Source organism: Lynx canadensis, chromosome C1, assembly GCF_007474595.2.
Source record: "Lynx canadensis isolate LIC74 chromosome C1, mLynCan4.pri.v2, whole genome shotgun sequence".
In the NCBI taxonomy this organism is placed as follows: Eukaryota; Metazoa; Chordata; class Mammalia; order Carnivora; family Felidae; genus Lynx; species Lynx canadensis.
The window spans coordinates 186,954,703-186,964,816 of record NC_044310.1 but is presented as its reverse complement, the minus strand read 5'-3'; positions in this window follow the sequence as shown (position 1 = coordinate 186,964,816).

Below are 10,114 nucleotides of genomic sequence, written 5' to 3'. Positions count from 1 at the left end.
GCAGGATATAAATCTGTCATGTGAAAGGTACCCTCCCTGTACCAGGAGGTAGAAAGATATCCTTATCCTTACAAGGGACAGAGAATTTAGAGCTGAGAAGTTTGAATGAGCAAACCTTGTTATTTCCTCACCAATTTACTACTCCAATCCCAAACTTCTTTCTCTTGTCAATTTTTCACAAATTTATTGTTTGCCTACAAGTTATAAAAGCTGCCTGTTTTGGTCATTTCTTTGAGTCTGATATTTCTACGAACTCCCATAGGTATGAAATTAAATTTGTTCTTCTCTTGTTAATCTATCTGTGTCAATTTAATTATTAGACTAGCCAAAGAACCTAGAAGGGAAGAAGGGAAAAATTTCCCTGCTGCTGCACCTAGAAGTTGGGCATGTTTTATTGGGAAGCATTTACATTGACTACATTTAGTATTAATAACCCCTGTAATTTCCAAAGATAAGTCTAAGACTGCCTGTATCAAGTAAAATGTCACTCTCCTTCTCAAGAAGTCCAGGGAGAGGAATTGTCCCTCTGTTCTCCAATCTCAATGCTGAAACCATAGACCACCCATGAGTTCATATGGCAGAGGCTCTTCTAGGGTCAAAGCCAGCCTCTAGCTGAAATGGGAAATCCTGCACAAGGAAACAGGTGGGTCTGGCCCAGTCCTGAGTAGGGATAACAACACTATTTGCTCCTTGGCCATGCTCTTAGGTTTAGTAACCAGTGCCTCCTCCATCCCTAAGCCCGGAGTGGTGGTAACATGGAGATTTGTCCCCCAGGACTCGGAGCTTCAAACCCCATGAGGGGTTTCCTCATCCTCTATCTCCTTCTCACCCTCTGTTTCCTGTTTGAATTTTTTTAAGGGCTTTCTTCCCTTTTGCAAAATCTTGTGCATTTTAGAACCAAAACGCTGGCAATAATGCAATACCTATATGTTGTACCCTTTACATGAATTATCTCCAATTCTCACCACAATGGAGGAGATTGTTTTCCCATGAGGCTCAAATGGATACATAGATTCAAACTCAATCTTGTTGGACCAAACACAAGGATTTTTCCACTGTAACATACTAGTCTGCCTTCCCTAACACTTAGAATTTGAAATGAACAATGTAGATGGAAGAGCAATAAATTTAAACTAAAACAGAGTCACTTATGCACAAAGGTCAAAAGGTCTTTGAGTTCTCAGTCACCTAAGAAAAGTGAGTTGGCCTAATGGCACAAGCTAACATTTATCAAACATTTTGTGCATGCCAGGCATAGTCACCTAACTTTAGGTTAGTCACTTAACCTAAAATAAGTCGCCTAACTTATTTTACCTTCTGAACAATTCTCAAAAGTGAATGCTATATTTTGCTCCCATTTTATGGATGAGGAAACTGAGGCTTGAATGGGTTGAGAGACTTGGCCGAGTGCATACAGCTAGTGGGTGATGGAATGAGGTCTGTTAATCTCTCAGACCCTGAGCAGTTAATCATTGTCTAAATATTAATACCCCACCATGGTTCTCAACTGATCTGAGAATTAACTGGGGAGGTTTAAAAATATACCAATCTTCAGACCCCAGCTTTGGAATTCCTAACTGAGCAGAATCACAAGGGATAAAACAGATCAAGCATTTAAGAGTTCAACAGTTGTCAACAAACATCTCCTACCATTGCTACTTAAGTTCACAACATCTGTATAATGGGTATGAATTATTAGACATATAGTACAGATAAGGAAAGAATTCTGTGTCAATCAGCTGACAAATGGCAGGGCCAGAACACAAACTCAGGAATGTCTCACTTGAGAGTTTGGGCTCATCTTCCTCCCCCCCACCCCTGTCTGCAATCAGGCCCTGCCTGTTAGAAATGGATGAGTTACTGGAAATATCCAGGGGGCTATGCTGAGAATGACTCAAGAGGTCTCATTGTCATTTGTAAAGTATTGATCCTAGGGTCTCCCAGTCTTAGCTTTTGCTAAAAACAAAGATGAATAACTAACAAGTGAAATGTGAACCTCAAGCTGGTTAAACTCTTGCTGTGATCTATAAGGATCATTATTAATTCACATGCTTTACCTAGTTTCTCACTTCAATCTTGAGATACGTGTGTGTGTGTGTGATTATTTGTATCAAAATGAGTAATGTGCATGGTCCTTTGTCCCAGGGAAGCTGGGAGACCTGGAAATGTTGCAGCTGCAGCAGGGCTTGGGGGAGCTGGTCCCCACCCAGGGCAGGGTAAGGACAGCCTAGCTTGCCTTAGTGCTTTCCACCTTCCTGAATCTCAGCTCCCACCTGAAGGCCTACTCCAGACTCATGTCTACTAATCTGCTAAAAGCAAATTTGGATCTATAACTCTTCCTAAGAAAGGCTAGAAGGATTAACCTCCTTTCCTTTCAAGTAACTGAAGCACACCCTTGCCATTGATCCGGACTTGAACTAGAGGACATTAGTCAAAGACAAATACTAACCACGAAACAAAAATCCCTGGAATGTGCATATTCTTTTGTTGCTTCTTTATTAAAAAGTTGTATATAACTGACCCACAGTCCAGGCGGTCTGGTTTGTGGACCCCTCTTAGCCTTTTTTTTTTTTTTTTTTTACATTTTATTTATTTTTGAGAGACAGAGAGACAGAGTGTGACCAGGGGAGGAGCAGAGAGAAATAGAGACAGAAACTGAAGCAGGCTCCAGGCTCTGAGCCATCTGTCAGCACAGAGCGCAACGTGGGCCCAAACCCACAAACCTGTGAGATCATGATTTGAGCCGAAGTCTGAGGCTTAACCAACTGAGCTACCCAGGCACCCCACCTCTTAGCCCTTTTTGGCTCTGGCAGCCAGCCTTGGCTCTGGCGCTAGACTCCTTTTAGGGAGTGGTAAGAGAAAGGAAAAGAGATTGCATTCCAATCAATTTATTTCATTCCCTTCAACGAGCTATCTAAAACTAAAACTAGCTATCTAAAACTAGCTATCTAAAAGTTTTTAACAGTTGGGATTTTAAGTCTTTTGATTTTTGTTTCAATATTGAGATGATTAGACAGTCATGGGCAGACGGAAGAGTTTATAGTCACTGATTTCAATATGTATATTCTGCAACTTGCTGGTTACCAATACCTGCCCCCTCTACTTTCTAAAAGAAACTACTGCAGAGAGGAATATGTACCACTGATCTAGAAAGGAGGAAACTGAGGTCAATGTTGGGCCAATATTTATGTCATCAACCTAACTTTTTCTATATTTTCTTGAAGGCCTGAGCCTAGACAAGGTGAGGGTCCTTGTCTTGCTTCCCAAGAAATGCAGCACCTCAAACCCTACAGACAAATGTCAAGAGCCATTTAAAAAAAATTATTATGGTGGGGCACCTGGGTGGTTCAGTCGGTTAAGCGACCAACTTCGGCTCAGGTCACGATCTCATGGTTCGTGGGTTCAAGCCCCGCATCAGGCTCTGGGTTGACGGCTCAGATCCTGGAGCCTGCTTCCGATTCTGTGTCTCCCTCTCTCTCTGACCTCCCCCCACTCATGCTCTGTCTCCCTCTGTCTCAAAAATAAATAAACGTTAAAAAAAAATTTTTAAAAAAAAAGAACTTAAAAAAAATTTAAAAAAATTATTATGGTAAAATATGTGTAACATAAAATTTACCATCCTAACCATTTTTAAGTGTACAGTTCAGTGGCATTAGGTACATTCACATAGCGGTACAACCATCACCACAATCCAAGAGCCACTTTTAATGACATAACAATATATTCTTTAGGCACAATGCAGTTTCCTTAAATTTAAATTTAAATTTCTTTAATTTAAAGCATTTTCTTACTTTATCTCATTTGATCCTTGTCGGTAACCACATTTTTTGGTCCAAGGCAGGCAGAGCAGGTGTTACAAAAACATTTAGGAAACTGAAGCTCTCAGAAAGATGCAGTGACTGAGCTGGGCCTACACAGCTCCTGCATCTACATACAGCCCTAGCGACTGCTTCTTAAAATAGATGGGTGAATTGTTCTCCAAAACATATATTTTCTCTATTTTAAAAGAAGTCATTTCTCACTTTCCACAAAGGACATTCATTTTATTTGTTCCCAATATAGAAGGATTTCAAGAACATCTGTAATAGTAACAACTGCAAAGCATTCATTTTTTCTAAATGGGCAATGATTTTTTTTCCCCTCAAAACTATTAGTGAAAATAATAAAAATATACACATCCTCAGTAGGACAGCTACTGTGCAGGCATAGGCAAGCCCCAGGTGAGACTGTCAAGAAGGCAAAGTGTGTGTTTGGTATCTTCCCCCACACAGGACACTCTTTCTTCCCCCAGAGGTATTGTCTCAGGCTCAGAGTCCATAGTCTGTTCCTACAAATCCTGCTCTCAACAGACATTCAACCAGAATGATAACTCTGTATTATCTGTGTGCTGTGTTAGGAGGGTTAATGTAGTTCTTATTTATCTTTCTTGGGATATTCTATACAAAACCAAAAGTAAACATATATTTACCTTAACTTTAGTTTGTGCACAAATGATTTGCATATTTGTATAAACGTTTATGTGTTCTACAACTTTTTCATCTAAACCCATCTTGTAGCTCTCTTCACATCAGTACTTTATGAACCACCTCAATCCTCTATTACCACTCTCTGCATCTAGGCTAAAGTTTAATACCGCTTGGGACAATGTGCGTTTAAGTCAGAGTTCTTAAGAACTCTGAAGCCCATTTTGGCTTCTTAGAACAACAATGCTGAAGAGTAAAAATGCCGTGTTGACCCTGAGGCTGACCCTGGGAGCTGTGGCTGTTTGATTCACTCACAATCAGTGGCAGTTTGTGAGCAAAAGGGCTAGATTTTAGAAATGGGTCTTCTGCCACTAGGGTTCGGCATGTTATTTTTTCTTTTAGACTTTTTCTTTTCTCTAAAGGTATTCAGAAGGAGATTAAATGAAAGAGTCCTGATAATATTCATTCTACATAACATATTAGAGGTGTTGGTAACATTCATATTCACTCATTATTAAACAAACATTGGATAAACACCCAGTGACAGTTAACTGTGTTAGAAAATAAAAAGAAAAGGTCATGAGTAGACATAGAAGCTAGGTTATAAAATTAATTCTTTTGTAATTTACCATAGGGTTTTACAAACTTCTGGTTTCTGAGAAAATGAGTCACTTCTCATGTGACACGACATATAGGAGATCAGAACATGCCACCCCAAAATATGCCCGTTTGGCGTAAGGATTATTTTGTGTTAGAGGCAAATGAGAATCAACAGATGAAGAAAGAAGACTTCTGGAGCATCCCTTATCTGATTAAAAGTAGAAACTTTTGAGAAATGAAAACGGCCACAATCCCCTCTCCCAGGGAATTTTTATGACCAAGAAAAAGAAGGAAAGTTGGCACCAACTTAGTTTGCTCCATAGAGTTACCTTCCCAGTTTGCTGCTCTTAGAAGCCTAAAAGCCTTTGCCTTTGTTTTATCGCTTCTGTACATAATATTCTTTGCTGAGATGCTATAAAAGCCCAAGTTTTAACCTTTTTGAGTTACCCATCACAGAGATTTCTCCCACTTGGTGTGCTCTGATGCATTAATAAACTGTTTTTCCTCTTTTTCATCTGTCTTTTATTGGTCTAGTTTTCAGGGACTCAGAGAAGGTAGGGGTGGTAAAGGGGAAAAGTTTTTCCTTCTCTACAGTGTCAGGAAAGACCCCAAGGACAGATCAGAGGAGATGCAAAGTATCATGGCCAGGCCTGTTGTTTCCTCTTTCTTTGTGCAAGGGCAGTAAATGAAATTTTCCTGATAGTTCAGACTTTCAGCAAAATATCCACAAGTCAGGACAGTTGTATCTCCAAATAATAGAGGATATGCTAAACACATCCTCATAGTAATAAGAAAAGACAACGTATTAGTCATGTCTTTTATTTTGTACTTTTGATGCTTTGACATTTTGAAGCCTTGCTGATCCTGGAAAGACTGCCGCTCCCAGAGCTAGTTAATTCCTAGAGAGAGCAAACGAGCTGCCTGTGAGCAAGTCTTTCATATGCAAATCAATTAACCCGGAGTCCATATCCCCAACCACCTCTTTTATGAGATCTCTTACTCCAGGCCACTATTCCCCTGCCCTAATACTCTAGGCCAGGTACCAAATGACTAGGGACAGCCCCTTATATTCCAGGGCTCACTGAAATTATGGAAACAAATTCATCCTAAGCCTGATTACCCTATCTCACCCACTCCTTGCCTAAGAAATCACAATATGCCTGCATTTCCCCCTCACTCCCTCTGCCTCCTGACCAAGCTGGTGCTTTTCCATGTGGACCCAAATAGTGTGCCACTCGTCTTGGGATCCATGAATATAAACTCTCTCCTCAAGACAGTCATTTCCATATCTGCATGTCTTACCATACCTTATTAAAACAAATTGCAGTTACCCTTAAAACAGCCACACTGCTTTTCTGACATTTTCAATCCCATTCTGCATAGTCTACAGGAGCAGAAGATGAAGTTCCTTGAGAGAAAATCAGAGCAGAAGGTGTGAAAATTAACAAAAGGGAACCTCATTCTGAATGGAGTCAGGGGGCGCCTGGGTGGATAAGTAGGTTAAGCGTTCAGCTTTGGCTCAGTTCATGATCTCATGGTTCATGGGTTCAAGCCCCAAGTTCGGTTCTGTGCTGACAGCTCAGAGCCTGGAGCCTGCTTCAGATTCTGTGTCTCCCCCTTTCTCTGCCCCTCCCCTGCTCACGCTCTGTTTCTCAAAAAAATGAATAAATGTTAAAAAAAAATTTTTTTTAATCTCATGAAACTTAGGAATCTTAAAAAAAAAAAAAAAAGAATGCAGTCAGCAGGTTGGGAGAGCTCTCACCCCCTACTACACATTGTTAACTGCAAATCCAACAAGTAGAGAAAGATCTTGCACATGGATATTACTTTACCACCACAGCAGGAGAAAGGAAGGCTTTCCTCCTTCCCCAGCAACAGCCCAGTCAATGAGAGACTGTCACAATTCAGCCAATGAGAAGCCACTGTACTCCTAACTCCTAATTTACTGCAATGGGCTCTTTGTTTATAAAGACCCTCCCAACTTCCCCCCTTTCCTCCATAAAAGAGTGTTTCTCTCCTTTGTTCTGCAGACTTGCCTATGGTTTTGTTATAGCTTGCTTTTTCTGGATTGCACTTCTCTATTCTTGAATAAACCCATCTTTTGCTGGTAAAATAACAGTTTTGTTTTTAAGGTTAACAAAGGACAACTGAAGCATAGGTAAGAGGGGGTCCAGTGGGACAGAAAGGACTTGCACTTGTCCACGGTGTCCTAGTAAGGAAGGAGATGGGGAAAAATACTTAGTGTAAAGTTAGTATGATGTTATGATTTATAATAAATATATACTTTGGTCTTCATTCACTCTTCCTGGCTCACAGCACCCAAAACATTTGGAAGTTCTGATAACAATGATTAGAGCTTCTTTTGTTATAATATTTGGTCTTTTTTCATTTGTTCTGAAATTGCGTCAGAGCCATAATGGTGAAATGGATGTCTTGTTATTCGTAACAAACCCCTTTCAACCACAACTGAGTTTAGTTAATGAGATGACTTTTGGAAATCCCCTAAGAATGGGGGAACTGGTTGACAGGGGAACCAACCATGAATAGAGAGTTGGAGTTGGAGTCCCACCTCTTGACCTCTGGGGAGGAGGGAGAGGTTGAATTTTGAATTAATCACCAAAGGCCAATAATCTAATCATTCATACTTATATAATGGAGCTTCCATAAAAACCCGAAAAAGAAGGGGTTTGAAGAACTGCCAGGTTAGTGAAGATGCATCCATATGTCAGGCCCTAAATTCCATGGACACAGAAGTCCTGGTGTTTAAGATCCTTCTGGACCTCACCTTGTGTATCTCTTTATTTGGTGTTCATTTATTTCCTTTAATATCCTCTGTAATAAACTGGCAATCTAGTAAGTAAAATGTTTCTCTGGGTTTTGTAAGCTCCTCTAACAAGTCAGTTGGACCTAAAGAAGGGATTGTGAGAACCTCCAGTTTATAACCAGTCAGAAGTACAGGTAACAACTTGAACTTGCTATTGGCAACTGAAGTAGAAGGTGGGAGGAGCAGTCTTGTGGAACTGAGCCCTTAACCTGTGGGATCTGACCCTATCTTCAGGTAAGTAGTGTCAGAATTGAGTTAAATTTATGGAACATCCAATCAGTATCCACAGAAAGTGGAGTCAATGGCTTGGTGGTGTGGGGAGTGGGGGGACCACAACAGAGTTAGGCAACTGTCCACAAACCACCCTCACTTCTGATGCAATTGTACCTTTAGGGGGGTTCCCCAAAATGCCCTCAGGTTTGATCATTGAAAGCTGTTATATTCATGGTTGTGGTATTATTACATGGTTGTGATTGTGTGTATCTTATAAAGGATACAGATTAAAATTAGCCAAGGGAAGAGACAGATGAGGCAGAGTCCAGAAGGATTCTAAAAGCTGACTTTTCAGTTGTCTCCTCCCCATGGAGTCATGGAGAACATTAACTCCTCTCTGCGATGAGATGTGACAATATGCACTGAATACTGCCATTGAGGGAAGTTCATCTGAGCCTTGGTGTCCAGAGTCTTTACTGGGGATCTGTGGTGATCAGCCTGCCTGCCTCTCCAGTCCTTCTGGGAGATTGAGCTGATACCCAAAGCCCCCACCATAAATCACATCTTTAAACTTTCTGGCATAGTCCAGCTCCCCCAGGGAAGAAAAGGACATTACAAGTCACAGAGATTACCTCCCAAAGGCAAAAGTCAGCCCTCTTTTGGGGCAAAGTTCAATTTTTTATTAGATACTTAAATTGATCAGGGTGCTTGAAAGAAGATAAGACTTGCACTGTACTTCCTAACAGAAGGCTTGATGAACCACAGATGCTCAGAGGACCATTACAGTAAGCCCATTGAAGTGGAATGCTTTGAGAAAGTTCTTGAAAGAGTCTCACTTGCAATCCCTGGTATTTGGGAGCGGTAGGAACATGCAGACTGCTGCCTGCATCTGACTTGGAACATGAAGAAGGTAAGAAAATTATTGATGTTACCACTATTCAGCAGAGGGAAGCTAGGAAGGAAATAAGGTACAATTCAGGATTTTCTTATTGGACAAAAGTTGCCTGGCTCAAAATCTCTGGTTGGATCCCACCCAGAATAACTGGTTGCCAGATCCTTGATATTGTGGAGGTCATCCCTATGGCTAGGAGCTTGATTGTGATGAGCAGGATTCTGTATTAACTCAAAAACTCCACTGTAACTGTGGAAAGTTGGAATTTCCCCACACATCTGTGTGTGATGTGTCAGAACCTGGATACCTGTTATGACAGTAGACATCAACTGCCAAGAGAGATCTACAGTTAAGTAGAATGACTTTTGCCTCTTTCCCTTGTCCCCCTGCACCACTCTGGGGGTGCCAGAAACTATGGAGTGGGTGGAGACTGAAATGACAAAGAAAAAAGTCCCTTCCCCTACTGAAGGTCCCCTAGCCAGGACTCACCCTTGAGCTAAAGGTAATGGAGATCCTTTGACTTCTGTTGAGATGGAAATTTTAGAATATCTGAACTAAATTTTTAGTAGGTGAAAATGGGTCATAATTACTAAATAATATCTTTCTTCTAACCAAAAGAGAACCAAAAACTGTGGGATCTGCCCAATGTTTAGTCAGGGTTGTCACAGGAGATGTCTCATACCATCACTGAAAGTAATGTAGAAGAGAAGATGGTAACATTGTGTGTCAACTATACTTCAATTAAAAATAAATAAATAAATTGGGGTGCCTGGGTGGTTCAGTCGGTTAAGCATCCAGCTCTTGACTTTGACTCAGGTCATGATCTCACAGTTCGTGGCTTCAAGCCCCACATTGGGCTCTGCACTGGCAGCACAGGGCCTGCTTGGGATTCTGTCTCTCCCTCTCTCTCCCTCCCCCCACTCACATGCTCTCTAAATAAATAAAGTGATACAAGAAAAATAAAGGCAGTTCCTATTGGTAGGCCAGTGAGTTCAGGCCAATCAGTAAAATAAACACTAGTTTTTGGGGTGGTGGGGTGGTGGGGTGGTGTAAAAAGATCAGTGTTTGCTAGAACTTGAGGAAAGGAGGATGAGTAGGTGGAACACAGGGGATTTTTATGGC